Source organism: Sciurus carolinensis, unplaced genomic scaffold (genome assembly GCF_902686445.1).
Source record: "Sciurus carolinensis unplaced genomic scaffold, mSciCar1.2, whole genome shotgun sequence".
Lineage (NCBI taxonomy): Eukaryota > Metazoa > Chordata > Mammalia > Rodentia > Sciuridae > Sciurus > Sciurus carolinensis.
Window position 1 is genome coordinate 21422 of NW_025920268.1, and position 23257 is coordinate 44678.

Here is a 23257-nt window from a genome sequence, read left to right on the forward strand (position 1 = left end):
CACTCAGACAGTCTTAGGTTCAAACACAACAGCCCTGATGAAGAGGAGGTGGGTGTAACTGTGAAAGTGGTCCACTTCACCTTTTGAATATAGATCTGAGGCTTATTTTTAAAAGAGGCAGGCTTTACTTTTCCACTTCTCCCTCTCCCCCTCCCTAACCTGGGAGTGGAGAACAAGATTACATTGAGTTCTCTGTGCTCCACAGGAAGGTCATATCTACCAGAGGATCTGGAAATGAATATCTTCCAAATTAACAAGTCAATATAAACACTCCATCAGGGTGCCCTGGGACCCCCTGTCAGGGTGCACCTGGAATGTAGCCTTTGAAGAGTTTCTTTAAAATGATCTTGTTCCTCCTGATGGAGAGAATCATATCCTTTGTGACAGGAGTTTCCTGTGTTTCTCCTTTGTTAGCAAAGAAATAAACATTTTGTTCTTTTTCTCAAAATCATATCCTTGTTATTTAATTGTCATTGGGGACAAGGACAGAGCATTTGGTTACAACTTTGTTCCCCTTCCTGGGAACCAAAGAGTAGGCCCCCACTCTGGTTTTCTTGGTCAGGTCTGGCACTAAGCAACTGCACTTTCATGCTGAATGAAGATGTATGACAAACTTTTTGAGAGCTGAATACTGGAAAGTTAGTAGATGGGAGAGTATGCCTGGGATTGAACCAGAGGAGTTATTTCTGTAAGTAAATGTAGTGACTGAGGGATTGCCAGCAGCTGCTGATGACCATTTTGCTTCATAAAATGCCTACCTTCCTTTTCTGCATTTTAAGGATTTCACCATCTTGTTTTACTTTGAGAAAAAGAAAAATGAATGCAGTAATATCAGGACACTTTGGCCATTTGGTAAACTCACTCTGTGTGCACACCAAGATCCTTGATCCTACACAACTGGTTGCCCTTTGTGGGAATGTCTAGTCCCTTTTTGTGGGGACATCTTTGGTGCCACTGGTGTAGAAGTCATGATTAAATGGTATTTAGGAACTTTGGGGGAATTTCTCTCAACTGCTCTGTCTGTTTTAAAGGTTCCTCTCTGACAGCCATGGTTCGGGGATCCTCTCTGTCTGTTTCTAGCTCTTTTGTTTGCATTTTCTTCTGGCCCCTTAATACATGGGAAATACTGTGTTGATCCTATAGATTGTTTCATGTGAAATATCTTGGCTGAATGGACCACCTATAGATACAAACCTGTCTAAGAAAAAGATGCTTTAATGTAACAGTCTGGTCTTTGAATTGTTTTCTGAATTATTGTAAAATCTTACACATGGGAATTGATCTGACAGAGATAAAATAGGAAAAACTTCTGTGTGTACAGGCATGTATGCAATTATGTAATAAGAAATCTTAAGAGGCAAAAACTAAGTTGGATGCAAAATGGTGCTCCCTCGAATGTGTGAGTATAGGAGGACCACACAGTAGGATTTATTTTTTTCTTTTCAACTCTGTGCAAAGAGTCTGAGTACTACTTCTCAGTCTTGCCCCAGCAGCTGCAAATCATATTGGTGTGGGTCAGGGACACATTCCTGATATAAAGGAGAAAAGAGAAAAATCACAGGAAAGCTGCCTGGTCTACTGAGAAATAGACAAGTAGTATGTGGCCTGTACCCTATGTTCCAACCACTTTTTGCCCATGAGAGTAAAACCAGAGTTTGAGAACAGGGCTCAGTTCATCTGCTTCTGCAGATGAATGAATCTATATGAGCTATAGGCCTCACTGATTTTCTATCCAGATTTTGGTCTCTTGGATTCAAAGAAAAAAATCCATGGATGGTGGCAGAGAACAAAAATAAAAGAAATAAAATTAGTTTTGAATGAAAGATAAAAAGGAGATGGATCCCCCTGTGATATGAGTGGGAAACTGTAGGAAAGTTTTTCCACTTAATTATACCAGTTCAGAAACTTAGACTTTGGACAAAAAATGTTTATCAGAGTCTATGCTCAACAGATATTAAAAGTGTTGAGGCTAATTGTTGTAATCTATTCTGTACAGTTGTTGGAAAGGTACCAAGGTTGTTGACTTGGACCATAACTTTCTATTTGGCTGTGTGCTTTTAGTTCTTATGTCTGAATCTTTTGTAACTTTCATTTGGTTCTACCCTACTTTTATTTTCCTACCACTCTGGGACAAAGGAGTGGACTGGAATGCTTAACCTAACAGGGTTGCCTTCACATTTGAAAAAACCCTATCTGGGGCCCAATATACTCATTGATGTTCAACTAACATACTTTAATGGGGATGGAAGATGAAAACTGCCAATCACAAGAAATAAAACAATGGGTTCAAATATTATTAAATTATATTATATTTAATATATATACTTATAAATATATATTAATATATATTTATGAATATATTATATTCAAATATTATAAAATTATAACATGAAGACAGAAGTGTCTCCCCTTATTAAGATCTGCCCTATTTGTTCAGGGGACACTTCTTGGTGAAGGCCTTCCCTCTTGCCCACAGAGCTAAAATAAAAAGGCCTCCCTTAGTCCCCACGATTTCAAACACCTGTCTTTTGGCCCTGCTGAATTCTGAAGAAAGAGATCCCTAACAATTTCTTTGACCTTCACTAGACAGTGCCTTTATATACAAAATTATGTAAAGAGAGAGTCTCTGGGTACAATTAACAATCGGGAACTCACTTAAAGTTGGTTGCATTATGATGATAGTAAGGGAGACTGCTCAAACAATAACCTGTGTTACAAACCCTTGAATGTATACTGGAGAAAAAAAAATAAGACACAGATTTTAAATATGTCAAACTATCTGACTCCTTTGCTGGGATAAAATTTGTTGTGTAAATTAAATTTACAGATAACATACTCACACCATAATTAAAAATTTCAAGTGAAAGTGTCTTCCAGGAAAAGAAAACAGAAACTGCTCCACTGGAGGTCTACTAGAAGTGAGAAAGACCTTTTAAGAAAATGTGACCCTGAGAAAATTGATCAATGTTATCTTAACTAAGTTTAGTTTTAGGAGGGAACAACTTGTCCCAGGTGGAAAAAAAAAAAAAAAAACAATAGCAGCTGAATTTACAAGAGCTAGATTGTGGAACCAACCTATAAGCCCTTCAACAGATGAATGGATAAAGAAACTGTGGTATATGTACACAATGGAATATTATCTAGTCATAAAGAAGAATAATATTATGACATTTTCAGATAAATGAGTGCAATTGGAGAATATCATGTTAAGTGAAACAAGCCAATCCCAAAATACCAAAGACAGAATATTTTCCCTGATAAGTGGATGATGATATATAATAGGGTGGTGGGGAGGTGGATGAGAGAAGAATGGAGGAATGTTAGATTATATAGAGGGAAATGAGAGGTAGGGATTATGGAAAATGGTGGAATGAGACAGATATCATTGCCCTATGTACATGTATGATGACATGAATGGTATAAATCTACATTGTGCACAACCACAGGGGAAAAAAAATATGTGCCCCATTTGTGTACAATGAATCAAAATGCTATCTGTGAATATAAAATAATAACAATAAAATAAGAGGCACTCATTCTTTTCTGAATGGTTGTTTAAATTGTACAATGAATCTGCTTTGCAAGATATCCTACTCTGCCTCTTCATCCTGTTAAAAAAGCTCACAATGATGAATACCAATTTATGGAATACTTGACAGCTATAAAATATTAAAATGTGATGTCAATTGCTTATAGGATGTTTCTTTGTCATAGAAACAGATGACTTAAGATCTTGACCAGGCTTGATTTTTATGAATAACCTAAATAATATACCTGAATAGAAATATATATATATATATATATATATATATGAAACTAAATATATTTGTCTGAACCCTACCTAAATATTGTATAAAAGTTTAAAAATGAAAGTTCATGTAGATTTAAAAAGCAAGTGCTATCTTTTATACCTTACATCTGGCATAGAGTAGCAGTGCCATTTAGAAAACTTAATTATATCTATCTGCTTTGACTAGGTCTAATTTGAATTATTAACACTGTTCCCTAAATGTATAAGAGATTTAAGGCTATCATTTATTTTTACTAGTACTAGTAAATTTTGCAAGCCTGTAAATATATGTGGATTCTGAATTTACTGTGAAAATTAAACCTAGTTAATATAAGGACATCTGTAAAATGGTGCAACTATTAGTTCTTTGTATATGAAGTGTACTCATGATCTTCTAAGATACAAATTATAAATATAAAACTGGGAAGAGCACTTAACCAAGCTGGTGTTCTCCAAAATGAAGTTGTCTAAATTGGTAATTTTAAATTATATAGCAATAAAAAAATTAAATTGGAATTTTATATCATTTAATATTCTGTCACTGAACCTGTTATCAATAAGATGTACGTAAAATTTATGTTACTTTTAACATGGAGGTAAAAATTTAAATGTATTTTAAAAAGATAAAGAAAGCCTGATCTCTTTAAAGGTAAATATTGGAAAACATGCAAGCATTTTGCCACTTTCCAACAAAGAGGATCAAAAATCTCTCAGCTTTTATTTGATTCATGATTCAGATGTAATTTGTGAAGAGCCCAACTTAAAGTGAGATAAGGTACTGCCTCCCACCTTACTCCATGTTAGAATGACTCCCAATTAAGTTAGACTTATGCTCATTTAAAGTTGTGTTCAAAAGATCAATTTTTGTTGTAAAGAAAACTGTGGTCTCAAAATAAACAGGAGGTATAATATAACTTAGTAAGGTTTGGGATTACGAAAAAATTGTGTTTTTTCGAACATAACTGATACCGCCGTTCATCAGTGATGAGTTCTGCTCCTTCTAATGTTGAAGACTGAACACTAGAGAAGCATGCCACGGCAAGCATATTAAGCAGGTTTTATTAAAAGGTAATAATACAGACTTCTCCCAGCGGGAAGAAGGGGGCAATGGCTGATGTTCTAAAGTCCCCAGAAGTGAGTTCACCCTACTTCTTTTATAGGTTAAAGTCTCTTTTTTTCTCCAGTTCTCTCTCCCCTTATCTCTTCTTCCTGCCTAAGTGAATAGGCCTAGTTTTGCATAAAGTGAGAAGCCGTGGACAGGGGCAGGCCAAGGTGATTCAGGCAGATAAGGGCCCAGGGGGCATTAATTAGCATCTCCTTGCTTGCAGTCCTTGATAAAGGCAGGTAAATTTGGTAATCAATGGGCTCTGCAGATCCTTGAAATTCCATTCTTCTAGGAACAATCTCCAACTTCCAGAGGCAGATGATGTCATGGCTTCATTCCCTCTATTTGACCTGATCCCCTATTTCTACCCTAACTACCTGTCCTTAATTCTGGTTTCATAACTATTATACAAATTGAATGCATTTTTGCTAATGTTATTTTCATTTTTTATTTTCCTTGTAAATTTTAATTGTTATGTGTTAGTACTTTATAGAAGTGTAACTTCTAATATAACAACCCAAGTTAATTTGAGGTAATGCGTAATCATCTACAGAGTGCAGATCAGATGTAATACTCCCACTACTAATACTGACCCCAATTAAAGAGAAGGGGTAAATGACTGTAGAATTAGAGATATTGAGGTTATAACCTGTTACTCTGAAGCCAGAGTTGGCGACAGGCAGTTAGTGTATAAATAGATCAGGCCAGATCGAGGAAATTGAGACCATTAAAGTCATCTGCCTCTGGAAGTTGGAGACTGCCCTCGGAAAATGGAATGTCAAGGACCTGTAGAGCCAATTGATAACCAAATTTACCTGCCCTTGTCAGGGACTACAGGCAAGGAGATGCTAATTAATGCTCCCTGGGCCCTGATCTGCATGAATCACCTTGGCCCTCCCTGTGCCCATTGCTTCTCACTTTATACAAAACCAGGCCTAATCACAAAGGCAGGAAGGAAAGAGATAAGAGGGAAAGAAAAAAAGAGAATAAAACCTATAAAAAGACAAGATTTGCTCAATTCAATGGATTCCACCTTTGGGTCCCCTTCTTCCACCTGGGAGAAGTATGCTTTCACTTTTCATTAATAAAGCTTACTTTCTACTTTATGCTTGCCTAGGCATGCTCCTCTGGCATTATACTTCAACACCTGAGGAAGCAGGACTCATCACTGGTAAATGGTGGTATCAACTCCCTCCTTAAGAATTGGAAAACTGCCTTCCTGGATGTTTAAAAACAAAAAAACTAGAGACCAAAATCGAGGAAGTAAAAAGACCAAGGAAAAAACAGTCAATATTTGACCCTTGCCCTCTAAAATCAGTGAGTATCCAAGAATGATAGGAGGCATTCTTCTAAGGACTCTGAATTTCTGATGAGTCACCAGATCTGCCAATTAGGAAGATCAAGATATCTCTAGAGAACAGAAAGCCAGCTCATATTTATACCGCCCTTTACCGGTGACGAGTTCTGCTCCTTCTAATGTTGAAGATTGAACACTAGAGGAGCACGCCAAGGCAAGCATATTAAGCAGGTTTTATATAAAGGTAAAAATACAGACTTCCCCCGGGAGGAAGAAGTGGGCCATGGCTGATGTTCTAAAAGTCCCAAAAAGTGAGCGCATCCTACATCTTTTATAGGTTAAAGTCTCTTTTGTTCTCCAGTTTTCTCCCCCCTTATCTCTCTCTCCTTCCTGCCTACGTGACTAGGCCTGGTTTTGCATAAGTGAGAAGCCATGGGCAGGGGGAGGGCCAAGGTGATTCAGGCAGGCAAGGGCCCAGGGGGCATTAATTAGCATCTCCTTGCTTGCAGTCCTTGATAAAGGCAGGTAAATTTGGTAATCAATGGGCTCCAGAGATCCTTGACATTCCATTCTTCCAGGGGCAGTCTCCAACTTCCAAAGGCAGATGACTTCATGGCTTCGTTTCCTCGAATTGACCTGATTTCCTATTTCTACACTAACTACCTGTCCTTAATTCTGGCTTCATTCCCCCCTTTAGCTTTAGGAACTCCTAACTGCTTTAAGGAAAAGAAAGGGGGTGTCGTTCGTTCTGGCTGCTTCGAAGCTGAAAGGGGGCAGCGAGGGGCAAGCAGTTTGGAGTTCCTTTTTTAAAAATCGGGTCAATCGAGGGGTCCACGGTAGAAGTCTGGTTGGGGAAGAGCAGGTTGTAAAGTCATCTGGGGGTGGGTGCTTCTATGATAGAAGAACAAAAAAACATGAGTACTGAAATGAGATTAGTACAAAGTAAATATTGCAGCATCTGGAACATGCCACTGAGTATCATGAAAATGACAGAAGTCAATCTCTCACCAGGTGGTGGAAGAACTGAGAAATTGTTACTATAACTAGGCCTAGCAAAGGCTGGAGAGGACAAGGCCTTTATTTGGGGACTTTAACATTGTCCAGGTTATCAGGAATGTAACACAACATTTAACTCTTAATGTCATAGATGTCCCCAGAAAATATAGTTAAGCTACTTAATGTCATCTGATTTTTGTAAAATATCCCTTTATTGGTATAACCTGTGTTTAGTAGAGAGCTCTATACGTCTGTTACTTAGGGCTAGATAATCATACAAGCAAACATAGATTAAGTCTACCTGTGTAGCTTAGGAAGGTCTGCAGGCCTTTAACTGACTAAAAACTTCTGACTCTGGCAGTTTCTCTTGATAGTTATCAGGCACATTTGCTGAAGAATCTTTCATTTGTAGCTTCCAGTTTTGATTCTAGTGGGCTAATACAAGTGTACATCTTAAGTTACATTTAACTATTATTTCTTTTAAATGCCCAAGAATGATTATATTTTGGTTTTAACTGTTTTGCTGGGTGTCTAAGATCAAGCTGGTCAAGTTGACCTGGTTCCTGTCTTGTTAAAGAGCCAACTGATTTCCCACAGGGGCCACTCATAGAGAACTTAAGAACAGCTTCTTAGCTCCACCAGTGCCATTGGTTAGGCAGGGTCTCCTTGATGAGGTGACTTCCTTTGGAAGCATTAAGGGATGTCTCCCTTTTTCCATGACCCTCCTTTGCAGCAGATGCACTGAGTGATTTTTCATCCTCTAGTCTCAACAATCTCCTTGATCAGGAGGTTGTGTGACCCAGAGTTGCAAAGCTCCTTAGAGAAGTTCTCTTGTTCATGGGTTCAGGCTGACTGAGAGCAAAAGTTCCAAATACTGGTCTATCTTGCCTTCTGTATTTAATTCCAATCTCTAAGTTTGATCTTAATCATCCAGCAAGCCAGTCTCACCAGTCATAAAGTAAGAGTATGGGGCTTTAACTTCAATGTCCATAACTTTACAGTTATTTACCCTTTTATCTAACTGGAGTCTGCATTAGTACTGGAAGTTACCACTATCTGTTCTACAGGTGATGGCTTATTATCACAAGTTACCTAGGTTGTGTGTTCTTGAAGCAGCTACTTCTGCAAAACATTAACAGGTAACAGTTTTACAAAATGAAATTAGCAAGAGTAAAAATATATTCCGTTTGTATAATAGCTATCTTGAATTTTGACTGAGAACCACATTATATCCCCTATTTGAGATCACAGTAATTTTACAACAAAAACCAATCTTTTGACTATAACTTTAAATAAGCTGAAGTCTGACTTATTTTGGAGTCACTCTAACATGCAGTAAGGTGGGAGGCAGAGTCTCATCTCAGGTAAGGCATGGCTCTTTACAGATCTTAAGTGTTCTAGTTCTGATGTTGATTTTGCTTCTTCCTTAAATATCATTAAGTAGTTTACATATACTGTGTCCTGAGTCTATATAAACTTTATAATTAACACAATTTAACATTGTATCTAAAACATGAATCAAAGAAAGGCTGAGAGAGCTTTTAACTTTCCTTGTGTGACAAACTGGCAAAATGTTTTCATGTTTCACAATATTAACCTTTAAACAAGTCAGGCTCTAACTTTTATAAATACATTTACATTTGAAATTCTTTCTCTCAGTGTAAAAAGTAACAAATTTTACATATACCCTATTGATAACAGGTCCTATAATAGAACATTAAATGATAGAAATAAATCCCCAATAAAATTTACTCTTTATAAGTTTAAGATTACCATTAAGACAAGTTAATCTGGAGAATAGCAGAGCTTGATAAATTCCCTGCTTTAAAAACGTGTATACCTGGAAAATATGAACACATTTAATATACAACTAGTGACTATTTCACAATTACCTTGACACTTTTATCTTACCAAATTTAGTTTTTAAAGAAAAATGTAGACTCTGTAACATAGTACAATACTCTAACAGTTGTTTAACCATAATTGTATAAACCCCAATTTTTAAGACTAATTGTTCTAAAGAATAAACTTGATAGACATAAAGTTAAGAGTAAATTAGTGTTTCTAAGAAATCCTTGTCATTTTACCATGTCATTTTTACCATATAGATTAAACTTTGGTTTATATCAGAACATTAGTATTTCACCTTAGGAAAAACCTTTAATAGCTTTAGCTGTCTCATATACATACAACCAACTTAGTTACACACAAACTTGCTGAAACTTGCCCTTTACTTACACACAGACTTTCTTAGCACTTACTTAGACCCTCATGTATTTCATCACACAAGCACTTTCTTACCCAGAAACATTTCCTTTTCCTTTTTACTAAATATATTTCCATACCCAGAACCTTTTATTTTCTTGTCCCGACCCGCGGGACATCAACGCGGAACGGCAAACCTAAGAGAGAAGGAATGAAGGGACAAGAGACGCAGGGAGAGGCAGCAAGACAGGAATTCTGATCAAGCTGCAAATTTTTATTGTTCACACAGGGGTATTTATATGCTCAGGGAATGAGGGGTATGACGAGGTGCAGCCTGGTTGGCTGTGTTCTTCTATTGGGCTCCTGATAGGCTGCAAGTTCGCGCCGGCGGGAAGGTGAGGTTCGCAACGGCGGGAAGGTGAAGTCCCGGAAGAGAAGCAGGGACGGCACCATACTGTCAGAATTATCAGCCAGGAGGGGGGAGGGGAGGGGCGCTGCTGCTTATTGTAAAGGTCAGAATGTTCTCAGAATGAGAACTTCTTGGTCCCTGACATTTCCCCCTTTCTTATATAAAATTATTGACCATTTTTCGATAGCCATATTTTAAGGGGGTGATAGAGGTTATGTGGCGAGACGGGGGCACAGCTTGCCTGAACAGGTATAGGGCTGGAGTGACAATCCCTCGGGAACTGCGCCTGTCTTAGGTTGTCCGTGGCAGAGCAACATCCTTACCAGTCATTGGATAATGAGGCTCTAGCCCTCATTTCCTGTCTTAGGTTGGTATGAGCTCTCACGAATCTTACCCGTCATTGGCTGTCCAGTTCAGCTCACAGGGGTGATGGTCTTTTAAGATCACCATCACGATCCATCATCTCCAGTCGATGGTAATGAACCTGAATAGGTTTCACCTGTATAGCCTCAATATGAGCTTTAAGAAAAGCCATGATCTTGTTGAATATCAAAGGACCTATAGATACAATAAGCAGCAAGCAAAGGAGGGGACCTAAGAAGGGAAGAAGATAGGGAAGGAGTCCACTGAATTCAGTCCATAGTGGATTATCAGCCAGTGCTTGTCGGCATTTTTCTGAGTCTTCCTGCAGCTGTTTGATCTTGTCCTTAACAATTCCTGACTTGTTGGCATAGAAACAGCATTTTTCCTGCAAAGACAGACAAATGCCTCCCTGTTCGGCAGTTAGAAGGTCTAAACCTCTCCTATTTTGTAGGACCACTTCTGCTAAGGAATCCACCTGATCTTGAAGATCTTGTATGGTGCTTGAGAGTATCTGTACATCAGAAATCAATTGTCTGGATAATTTTGTATATTGAGTAAGAGAGACCCCCAAACCAGCAGTACCTGAGGCCACTGCTGTAGAGGTTGTGCAAGAACAGGGTCTGTCATTCAGGGGATTTTTCGCATAGATTGTTAGCTGCATCTATAAGAGAGGAAGATTCATCCTCAGGGGGAAGGTTTCCGTCCCTGGGTTGTGGTAAATCATTGACCTGTTTGACCAGGCGTTCTGGTAACCATCTTGGGGCTGCTTGTTCTTGATCTAAAATACAAGCTGAGCCTCGTCCCCAAATGAGGACGGGGTCTGGGCCTTTCCATTTATTTGTTAAAGGATCGCACCACATAACAGATGGGCGAGCAGAACTAGAAGAGGGATGCCAATGTCTGTCTGCGGTCGAATGTCCTTCATTGTCTAGGGTAAGAAAGTTAAGAGCAAATAATGCATGATTAAGGCGATCCCTGGGAGTGGTAAATGCAAGGGAAGAGGCCTTAAGGCGGGTAAGCCAGGTTTTTAAGGTGAGGTGTGCACGTTCCACAATGCCTTGACCTTGAGGGTTATATGGAATTCCAGTAGTATGAGAGATTTGAAGAGTGGCACAAAACTGTTTGAACTTGGTACTGGTATATGCAGGGCCATTATCTGTCTTAATATGTGCTGGCTTTCCCATTATGGAAAAGGCTGAGACAAGATGAGAAATGACATCCTTGGTAGCTTCTCCGCAATGCGGTGATGCAAAAATAAAGCCACTAAAGGTATCTATGGAAACATGTATGTACTTTGTTTTCCCAAATTCAGGAAAGTGAGTAACATCCAGCTGCCAAATCTGATTGGGCAGTAATCCTTGAGGGTTAACACCCAGATGTTGAATAGGAAGGGAGACAACGCAAGCAGGACACGCTTTTACAATTTCCCTTGCTTGTTGCCTGGTAATTTTACAAAGTAGCCGAAGGCTCTGAGAATTTAAGTGGTGAAGTTTGTGTAAATCTGTGGCCTCTCGGATGGATCCAATAAGAACTGGGAAAAGGGACCGAGTGGCTGCATCAGCCTGAGCATTACCCCGTGATAGGGGACCGGGAAGATCAGAATGTGCTCTAATGTGTCCTAAGAAAAATGGATGTTTTCTAGCCTGAATTAGTTGTTGAAGCTGGTTAAACAAAAAGGCTGCGTTGGAGGAAGCCTTAATGGCGGGTGAAATCTCCAATAGGGGCACAGAATGGGCAATGTAAGCACTGTCTGTATAAATATTAATAGGTTTATCAAAAAATGTCATAAAGACTTGTGTTATAGCAAACAATTCTACAAGCTGTGCTGATGGATAAGCAGTGTCAAAGGTGGTAGGCTGATTATCAACAACAAAGGCTGCACGGCCATTGCTGGAGCCATCTGTAAAAACAGTAAGGGCTTGTGGAATAGGAGCCTTCCGAGTAACCCGAGGAAAAATAAATGGGTGTAACTGAGCAAAATGCAAAAGGGGGTCATTGGGAAGGTGGTTATCGATTATTCCCAAAAAGCCTGATAGAGCAATACCCCATTCATCCCTCGTCTGTAGCAAAAATTGGGTTTGATCCTTAGTGTATGGAATCAGAATGTTATCAGGGTCTTTGCCAAAATGTTGTCGAGAAAGCAAGCGACCTTTAATATTGATAGAAGCTACCTGAGCAGGATAGACAGCAATAACTTTAGAGGATGTGGCGGGCAAATGAACCCAGAGCAAGGGGCAACCCTTATTTTTAAAATGTGGATCCCGCTGCCAGAATAGTCCCGTGGGTGTATGAGGGGTGTGTAATATAACCAAAACCAAAGGAAGGTTATAAGATATTTGTGTAACAAATTGTTGAGCGATGGCTTCTGTGACTTGAATTAATGCTTGCCGTGCCTCGGGAGTAAGCTCTCGAGGAGAAGAAGGGTCAGAATCTCCCCTTAAAATATCATTAAGAGGCAAAAGCACATAGGTGGGTAGTTTTAAATATGGTCTTAGCCATTGGATATCCCCTAGTAGTTTTTGGAAATCGTTAAGAGTGTGGAGATGGTCCACACGCAATTGTATATTAGGGATTTGAATTTGATTAGTTTGAAGTTTGAGGCCCAAGTAGGTGTAGGGGTCCTGTGTTTGAACCTTATCAGGGGCTATCTGAAGTCCCAAGGCAGTAAGGGCTTTATAGAGATCCAAATAACAATTGTTAAGATCATAGGTATTAGGTGCAGCAATTAACAAATCATCCATATAATGTAATATATAAACTTGTGGCCACCGCTCTCTCACAGGGTCTACTGCTTGAGCAACATATTTTTGGCAAAGACTAGGGCTGTTAGCCATACCCTGGGGAAGGACCTTCCATTGAAATCTTTGCATAGGGCCCTGAAAATTGATGCGGGGGAGGCTGAAAGCAAAATAGGGTCTGTCATCAGGATGTAAAGGAATAGTAAAAAGCAATCTTTTAAGTCGATGACCATTTTATAATAGTCCCTAGGAATAGCTACCGGTGTAGGGATGCCTGGCTGTAATGCCCCCATCGGGCGCATAACCTTATTGATAGTGCGCAAATCCTGTAAAAGGCGCCATTTGCCTGATTTCTTCTTAATAACAAAAATAGGAGTATTCCAGGGTGAGGTTGAGGGTTCCACATGGCTGGCTGTCAACTGTTCCTGTACTAACATAGAGGCAGCCTCTAATTTTTCTTGGGTAAGGGGCCACTGATCCACCCACACAGGAGTTTGAGTTTCCCAAATAATTTTGTCTGCATGGGGTACAGGAGGGTCAGGGACCGACACTAAAAATCCACATACCCAAGTCCAAATTTGTCTGTTTTTTGTATGGGCTGTACAGGCTCAACCTGTCCTTGTCCTAGCCTTCCAAGGCCTGTACCAGGGATAAAGCCCATACGAAGCATTTGATGAGTGACTAAAGAGTCGGGACTAGCAAGAATAACTTTCATTTGGCTTAGAATGTCTCGTCCCCAAAGGTTGACAGGGAGATCAGGAACAACGAAGGGGGTAACGGTTCCTTTATTCCCTGTGTTATTTTTTGTGTCAGTCCAATTAAGCACCCTGGAGCTAACTAAGGGGTTTCTTGACTGCCCTATTCCTTTAAGGTCAGTTAGTGATGAGGTGAGGGGCCATTCTGATGGCCAATATTTTTGAGAAATAACTGTGGCGTCCGCACCAGTATCTAGGATCCCTTGGAATTTCTTTCCTTCAATAAATAAGGTAAGAGTGGGTCTTTTGTGGGAGATAGGTTGGACCCAATACACATCAGAGGAACCTAAAGAGGCTGTGTTTCCTGGTGAATTTCCTGAATTGAGGGGAAGGAGTATTAATTGTGCAATTTTTGTTCCTGCAGGGATGGCAGCTACTCCGTTAACAGCTGTGGCCAGTATTTTAATTTCTCCAGTGTAATCATCATCAATGATGCCAGGGAAGACCTGAACACCTTGTAAGGTGGTAGGAGCTCTCCCAAGAATAAGAGCACACATATGAGGTGGAGGGGGGCCTACAACCCCAGTGGGTATTATTTGAGGTCCTTGCATAGAGTCTAATATTGTATCGGTGGAGGCACAGAGGTCCAATCCTGCGCTACCTGGGGTAGCACGTTGGAGGGAGGTGATTGTGGAGAAGGACAGGGAGCCTGGATTGGGTTGGGAGTCTGAGAGGGAACAAACCTTATTGCCCCTGGGTTTGCTCTGGGGGTGGTCGGGGCCAGGGGCTGGCCCCGAGAGGAGTTTCCTGAGAAGTTAGAGGGAATAGGCTGTCCAAGGGCATTGGTCTTGGATCTACACTCCTTGGCCCAGTGGCGACCTTTACCACATTTAGGGCAAAGGGTGAGCGGAGGTGGTTTAGCCCCTGTTTGAGGAAATATGGGTCCTTGACCCAGTTTCCCTGTTGGGCAGTCTCGCGCAAAATGGCCAGGTTGTTTGCAAGTAAAGCAAGTACGTGGGCCAGGGTGGTGAAGGGCCTTGGTGAAGGCGGCACCAATGGCGAGACCAATGGCATGGGCTGTTCCTACCCCGGCACACAGCCTAATGAAGTCAGAAAGGTCCCCTTTATCTTTGTGGGGCCTAAGAACATCTTGACATATTGGGTTGGCATTTTCAAAGGCAAGATATTTTACAAAGGAGCTCTTGTTTTCACTTGGTCCAAGTAGGCGCTCCGCAGTTAGATTAAGCCGGGCAACAAAGTCACTATAAGGCTCGTCTGGACCCTGATGAATTTTTGCTAGGGAGGTGGTGGCCGAGCCCTTTTGAGGGAGCCGTCTCCAAGCATGCAAACCAGCAGTTTGAACCTGCGCTAGGAGCCCAGTAGGAAAGCGCGCCTGTTTAGGGTTGGTATCAAATGGCGCATTACCCACTAATTTAACATAGGTCCAGGATTTAGAGGAAGCCTTGGTTGAATTTTTTTGGGCAGTTTCCCGACAGTATTCCCTAAAGTCTGCGTTCCACAACAGGAAGTCACCTGCACTGAGGGTGGCTCGGGCCAAAAATTTCCAATCATTAGGGGTGAGCCACTGTGTACTATGGTTCTCTAGCAAGGCCAGTGTATAAGGTGCAGTGGGGCCATACTGTGTACAAGCCTTTTTAAGTCTTTCAAGAAAGCGGAGGCTCAGCCTTTTATAAGAACCAAGGGCTCCACTCTGTCCAGAGGTGGGCTCCTCCTCATCCCCTGATTCCTGGTCCTCCTCTTCTTCCCTCTCTGGTTCTACCTCTTGTTCCTCCCCTGATTCCTCTTCCTGACTTCCTTTTAAATTCACTGCTTCAGTTTGTGCGGGCTGATCTGCTTGACTGCGAGTGACTGGAAAGGCAAGAACAGGCTGACCACGTGGCTTCACCTTACGAGTATTGAGGGGTCTTGGGCCAGTTTGTGTTAACTCCGTGCCCAAGGCCAGTGAGCGAAGCTCGGCATCAAGGGCTTTTAGTTCTTTTAAAAGTTGGATTTGTTCCCGCCTATGTTGGAGAGACTCGCGTAAAGGGGTTAGATTAGGCAAGGGAAGTGGGGAAAAAATGTCTGGGGGGGGCAGTAGGTCCCTGAGGGGCCGGAGCACAAAAGGCAGGGGATATATAAGAGGGAGGTGGATTTTTAAGAGGTGGCAGGTCTGGAGAATGGTATCGAGCCGCTGCCTCCTCCAGGGTAGCCTCACCCTCTGGGGTCAACTCATCATAGGGATTTAAAACCGGATAAATCTTAGGGGGACTTTTAGGGGACTTTTTTGGTAAGGTGGGGTCTGGGAGGTTCCTGGGGTCTGGGAGGGTCCCAGGGTCCTGAGAAGGCTGAGTAGGGGGCATTTGAATACTAACCGAAGGGCATGCCGATGGGGGGCGAGAGGTAGATTGCATTGCCTGCTCCCCAATCTTTACAAGTTTTAAAGTACCACTGTCAAAGGGTGAACTTTTAAGAATCTCATTAATTAAATTCCAATAAGAAAAGACAGTGACGGGCACCTTTTGAGGACCAAAAGTCTCATAATAATCTTTGAGGCAGTCTCCTACTCTGAGCCACCTTTTACCATCAATCGATCCCTCGAGGGGAAACCAAGGACACAAATCCTCTATGTATGAAAAGAATAATCTTAAATCCTTTTTCTTAACACGCGCTCCCCGAGTCTTGAGGGCCTCCTCGAGACCCGTCAGAAACAAATCATGTGACGAGACTGCTTGTCCCATGGTACGTCACTTACCTTGCGCTGACCTCACTCTCCTCCTGGATCTGACTCCCGGTTGCGTCTACCAGGGCGATCCCGAATCCTGCTTGGCCAAGTCTTCCCCGGAGGGCAGCGTTCCGCTTCTCAAAGTTTCCAATCGACCACGTTGGGCGCCAACTGTCCCGACCCGCGGGACATCAACGCGGAACGGCAAACCTAAGAGAGAAGGAATGAAGGGACAAGAGACGCAGGGAGAGGCAGCAAGACAGGAATTCTGATCAAGCTGCAAATTTTTATTGTTCACACAGGGGTATTTATATGCTCAGGGAATGAGGGGTATGACGAGGTGCAGCCTGGTTGGCTGTGTTCTTCTATTGGGCTCCTGATAGGCTGCAAGTTCGCGCCGGCGGGAAGGTGAGGTTCGCAACGGCGGGAAGGTGAAGTCCCGGAAGAGAAGCAGGGACGGCACCATACTGTCAGAATTATCAGCCAGGAGGGGGGAGGGGAGGGGCGCTGCTGCTTATTGTAAAGGTCAGAATGTTCTCAGAATGAGAACTTCTTGGTCCCTGACATTTTCTCTTTCCTATTTGTTGACCCCCTTTTTGTTCACATTCCGAAACAACTCTTATGAAATTTCTGAATTTAGATAAATTACTCTTTTTTAATAAGATTAAATATTTTGTTGTTTATAGTACTCTAATTGAAACACAGTTGAAACTTTTGGGACCCTTTGTATATAGAATTGCACTTGTTATGACATAACTCTTAGTAACTTTGTTTTTAGTTTAGTGATGACACAAAGCAAGTTTAAACCCTTTTATTTACCGACCTAACCTATGAAAACACCAATAATGTTTAAGTATGTTACCCCATGTAATTTAAGGAGTTAAACCTACTCGATGTTATTTAACAATTAGCATTTTACTTTGTAAATTAATCAGATATCTCTACAAACACATTTGAGTAATTCCATACATGTTAACTCTAATTCACTTATTCTGTAAAAACCAAGAAATCAGACAAGTGTCCTGAACAGTATCTGCTCTCTCTTTCCTGTTGAAGAAAAGTCTTAGAAACAATTGATATTAGACATTTTACTTCCACAGTTCCAAAGTGCTGGGGACTCGAACCCGGGTCTGGAGCATGTGAAGCAGGCACTCTGCAAGTTGGGCCATATGGCCAGCACTGATATTAGACATTTTATTAACATCAATATTTTATTAGCTTGACCACCTAGAGACTTGCGATTTATTTTCAAAGACATTTTACTTTCATTAGTTTACCCAATTTGAATTGAACCTTTTTAAATCATGTGAATTAAGAGTATCTGGATCCATTTTTAAATTTCAATTTTAGGAGTGCTCAGTTTTGATACAGACAAAACATGACATCAGACAGCACAACATACAAATAACACAAAATCAAAGGGCTTGTAACTTTATAGGTGAATCTCCATTGCAATGCAACAGATGTTCAAAAACTCTAGTTGAATAAAAAAATAGAACTTATCAAAAAAATTATGAGCTCAAAAAATATATAGAATTAAAAAAAAACAAGAGTCCTGGAAAAATGATACGGCCGTTAATTACTTTAGTAAGGCACCATAAATTTTACTTTTGCTGGAGTTTATGTAAGGCTCTTTTTACCTTTTTTTGGGGGTTTGAGACCGGTCTCCTACAGAGCCTTTAGGCTTCCTATTTACATTTCAATGTAAGCCTTGACTGAGATCTGGAAGGATCTAATAGGTTTTAATAGAAACCTTGTGCCTAGGATATTTAGCCATTTCATTAGGACAGGTTGAATGTCAAAGAAAATTATGAGACCTTATTTTCCATTACTTTTGAGAATGAAGCTACTTTCCTAAGTTCCTCACTGAGATATACCATTGGTTGAGTTGCCTATGGCTGCCTATCCAGGATTTATTTTCCCCTTTGTGACAAACAGGTTAAATCTTGCTTCATAGGTAAACTGAGGACAGGAGCTTGAAGTAAGGCCCCTTCTTGATATTCCTGGGACAGAATATTGTCCTATAGTGGGTTTTTTCTGTAGTATTGAACCTGTTGATGACATAATTAAACTTTATCTTTGATATCTTATAATTTCTATTAGCTAAGAAGTTTAGGAGTTCTGCAATGGCCTTTTGATATTACTCCTGGGTGGAGGTGAAGCTAGAATTAAGGACAGGAAGTTAGTGTAGAAATAGGAAATCGGGTCAATTTGAGGAAATGAAGCCATGAAGCCATCTGCCTTTGAAAGTTGGAGACTGCCCCTGGAAGAATGGAATGTCAAGGATCTCTGGAGCCCATTGATTACCAAATTTACCTGCCTTTATCAAGGACTGCAAGCATGGAGCTGCTAATTAATGCCCCCTGGGCCCTTACCTGCCTGAATCACCTTGGCCCTCCCCCTGCCCTTGGCTTCTCACTTATGCAAAACCGGGCCTAGTCACGTAGGCAGGAAGGAGAGAGAGATAAGGGGGGAGAAAACTGGAGAACAAAAGAGACTTTAACCTATAAAAGATGTAGGGTGCGCTCACTTCTTGGGACTTTAGAACATCAGCCATGGCCCCCTTCTCCCTGCCAGGAGAAGTCTGTATATTCCCTTTAAATAAACCTGCTTAATATGCTTGCCTTGGCGTGCTTCTCTAGTGTTCAATCTTCAACATTAGAAGGAGCAGAACTCGTCACCGGTAAACAGTGGTATCACTGCCACTTTATGAGCTCTCCTCCTCCTGATTGGTATTAGGGCCTGTGACCAGAGCTCTGCCATCTCTCAGGACTCAAGACTGTGGGAAGATAATAAGCTTACCCTGCATGGGTAGGAAGACTGTAAAATTCTAAATGACTTTCCTGCCACAGTATCATGGTCATTGCTCCCTCTAGTCAAAGCCCCTGGATGCATATCACTTCCCAGACACCTCACTACAATCGAACTCAGCACACTGAGACTTCAGCAACTATGATGGGACCCAGAGAAGCAGGGAGACTGACCGACTGTGGCAAACCACTTGGTGCCAGCAGGAAAGTGTGTCCCCGTCATCTAGTGTTCATGAGTGGCAATGGCGGGGATCTGTGCACCACAACCAAGGATATTCCATATAAAAGAGATTTGGTCCTCCCAAACTAGTCCTCTCAATAGTGGTCACAGAGAAGCAACATGGTTTCCAGAACATACAAAATAATGAATTGGTTTTTGCTTCCACCTCTGGAGAAGTAAAGTCAAAATGTTTACAGGGTTTTGACTATTAGGCTTAACTGTGTTTGAAGGTCTTAAAGGAAACACTGGAACAATATTCCCTGAACTCCTGAGAACTAAGGAACCACGAGCCTAGCCCCTTGTTTCTCAGGGTCTGTGCACCTTGGTTTTAACTGGATAATTCTGGATGCCTATGTGCTGGGGATCAGTGAGTGAGGTTATCATAAAATATCTTTTTGCAAAGTGGTGAAAAAGATCCTGTTCTTGGAAGAAAGACCAAAGAAAGGCATAAGTATTTAGCTCCAAATATGCACATGGAGGGATCATAAAAATTAGAATTCCTGAGTCACTCTGAGTCAGATACTGCAGGTCTGGGGTGTGACCTGAGAATCTGCTTTGCTATCAATTTATCTGGTGAAACAGATGCTGGTTGGGGGCCAAATATTGGGAACACTGTAATGTACATACCTGCTCCCCATGACCTTTCTGGCACAGTCATTTTCCCCGCCTCCCAACTACTGTCAGTCTGTGAACATCCTAGTTAGCTATTGGCTCATCAGTCAGCTTGCAAGTATCCTTCTCTGACATTAGTCCCCTGTTAGCCCAGCACAATTCAACTGATTCACAGTAGCTACCCTGCCATCTTTTCTCATCTTTCTGTCTCTCCTACTTACTTTCTCTATTCTCCTCACTTTCACACTCTTTCTTGCACACACCCTTTCTGGTTCCCTTTCTTTTCCTCTCATTTTCTCTCTTACTCTGCAGGGAGACACTGTTTGCTTAATAAGCTCCCTTATGTGATTTCCCATGTCTGGTGTGGTTTCTGTGGATCCCTTACAAACACAACCTGAAACCTAGTGTGACTTAGGCCGAACTGCTAAAGGGCAGGAGCAAAGGACCTTTAAATGTTTATCAAAGAAAAGAAAATGAGTTGCTAACTAACCTCTGGATAGCACTTCCCAGTTCAAGCTCAACTGAGAGCTAATACTGAAGCCAGAATTGGGGACAGGCAGTTAGTGTAGAAATAGGAAATCGGGTCAGATCAAGAAAATAGAGGCCATCAAGTCATCTGCCTCTGGAAGTTGGAGACTGCAATGGGAGAATGGAATGTCAAGGACCTGCAGAACCCATTGATAACCAAATTCACCTGCCCTTGCCAGAGACTGCAGGCAAGAAGGTGCTAATCAATGCCCCCTGGGCCCTTGCCTGTCTGAGACACCTTGACCCTCCCTCTGCCCCATCCGCTTTTCGCTTTTTACATTTCAAAACCAGGCCTAATCCCGCAGGCAGGAAGGGAAGAGATAAGGGGAAAGAATGGGAGAATGAAACCCATAAAAAGAACGAGATTTGCTCATCCCATGGATTCCGCCTTTGGGTCCCCTTCTTCCACCCGGGAGAAGTCTGCTTTTCCTTTTCTTTAATAAAGCTGCATTTTCCACTCTACATTTGCCTCGGCGTGCTTCTCCGGCGTTATACTTCAACACCTGAGGAAGCAGGACTCGTCACCGGGTAAAAAGCGGTATCAGATTTGGAGGTCCCACCGAGATCTACGCCGAGGTAAGTGAGCTTTTCTCTTCATGCACCCCAATCTGTCCGAGGTGCATCTTTCTGTCTCTTTCTTTCTGGAGGGCAAAATGGGCACCCGTCGGCTACTTAAATGCAACTAGTGCAGCCGCCATTCTTAAGACTCGGGTGAGAGGTTTCTCGGCTCAGGCAAGTTTCCAATCCCCTGCTCTGCAGGCATGTTGGGGCTCTGCTGAAGCCATTTCCTACTTTTCTGTCCAGGCCCGGAGCTCAATTGCCATGAGTACACAGTGTCCCTAGTCCTGATCTGCCCAGGATGCATGGAGGCGGAGGAAAGGTTGGAGCAACTGCGGGGTTCTCGGCCGGGCTACTCTCGGGTGGATCCCAAAGGTTCCTTCTCTGGACTCCCCCTCCCGACCGCCCTAAGGGGTATCCAAGGTGATCAGTAGACAAATGGCACCGAGGGAAAGCGCCAATTACATTTGTATGGGCCGCGCAGCACACCGCACACATCCATTCCCTCCTGGATGTTTTCCCTTCGCTCGCCGATCAGACATTAAACATTCAGATAGTAGGATCATAGGAAAATCAATAGGAAAGTACTCAGGTTATCTTTGTTTGCATATTTAGCCTTTGTTAGTTTGTTTAAAGTTTTCCTGTGCTTAAAGGTGCTCAGTGTGTTCTAAGCTGCAAGGAGGATGTATACTTTAATTCAACCCCTCCCTTGAATCCCTCAGAGAACAGGGTATTATATGTCTAACAATCAATGGGTGTCCCCCTCACCCTTTGGAGATCCCTTTAGTCTACAAAATAGGCAAGAAGATGTACAATTCTTCTTTTGTTGTAGGAATTTATAGTGGCAGGGAGGAAAGCAGTAATGCCCTTAAGTTTGAATCCTCCAAGGGTCTCTAGCACAGGGCAAACTAGAGCCCCAGCACTTTGCCAAAGGAGGCCAGAAATACTTTGGCAAAGCCAGGTAGTGAGAGATGGGTTTTCTGGACCGGATTGAAGCTCAAACTTAGGGAGACGTCCCTGCACATAGTCTCCGGCGCGGGCTCCTGAGGTCTACTTTTCTTTTCTTCCACTTAGATGGGAGCTTCACTCTCAACAGTATTGCCAGGTTCACCACTAGCCTGCATACTGAAAAACTGGGGCAAATTTGACCCACAGACACTCAAGAAAAAGCGCCTCATTTTCTTCTGCCGCCAGGCCTGGCCTCAATACAAACTCTCTGATGGAGAATCTTGGCCACCAGAGGGAAGTACAAATTTTAATACCATTTTACAGCTTGATAGATTTTGCAAAAGGGAAGGAAAATGGTGTGAGGTACCTTATGTTCAGATCTTCTTTATTCTAAGGGAAGACCCCAAATTATGCCAACAATGTAAAATAGATTCAGCCAGAACCACTACTCTAAAGGAAGAAAGCATTAAAGAGTCACCTACTGAGGGAAAGGAATTTTCTGCTAAAGTCCATCAGCAGGCCTCCTGTCCTCCATACCCTGGTCCTTCTCCATCTGCCCCAATGGACAGATCAAATGTACTACCTCTCCAGGAGATGCCGGGAGGAGAATTTGGACCAATTAAAGTATACAACCCCTTCTCCCTCCAAGACCTAAGACAGATAAAAACAGACCTAGGGAAATTTTCAGAAGATCCAGATAAATATATTGAGGTGTTTCAAAACCTATGCCAGGTGTTTGACCTCACCTGGAAAGATATTATCCTGTTACTTAACCAGACTTTAACCTCCAATGAGAAGGAAGCCACCCTGAAAGCAGCTGAACAATTTGGGGATGACCTACACCTTGCTCATGCCGCAGGAGCCCAAACTAGATCTAAACCCAACTATCCATCGGGAGCACAGGCAGTTCCAAGAAATAACCCCGACTGGGACCCAAACGATGAACAGGATGCTTGGAAGATCAGACACTTCCAGATGTTAGTCCTTGAGGCCCTTAGGAGAATCAAACAGAAGCCTATTAACTATTCTAAGGTTTCTGAAATTACACAAGGTCCTGAAGAAAGCCCGGCTATTTTCATGGAGAAACTCAGGGAGGCAATGAGAAAACACACCACCGTGGATCCTGAATCCACAGAGGGCCATTTACTTTTAAAGGACAAATTTATCATTCAGTCGACCCCAGACATTCAGAGGAAATTACAAAAATTGGCATATGGCCCTGATCAATCCTTAGATGATATCCTCCGACTTGCAACTTTCA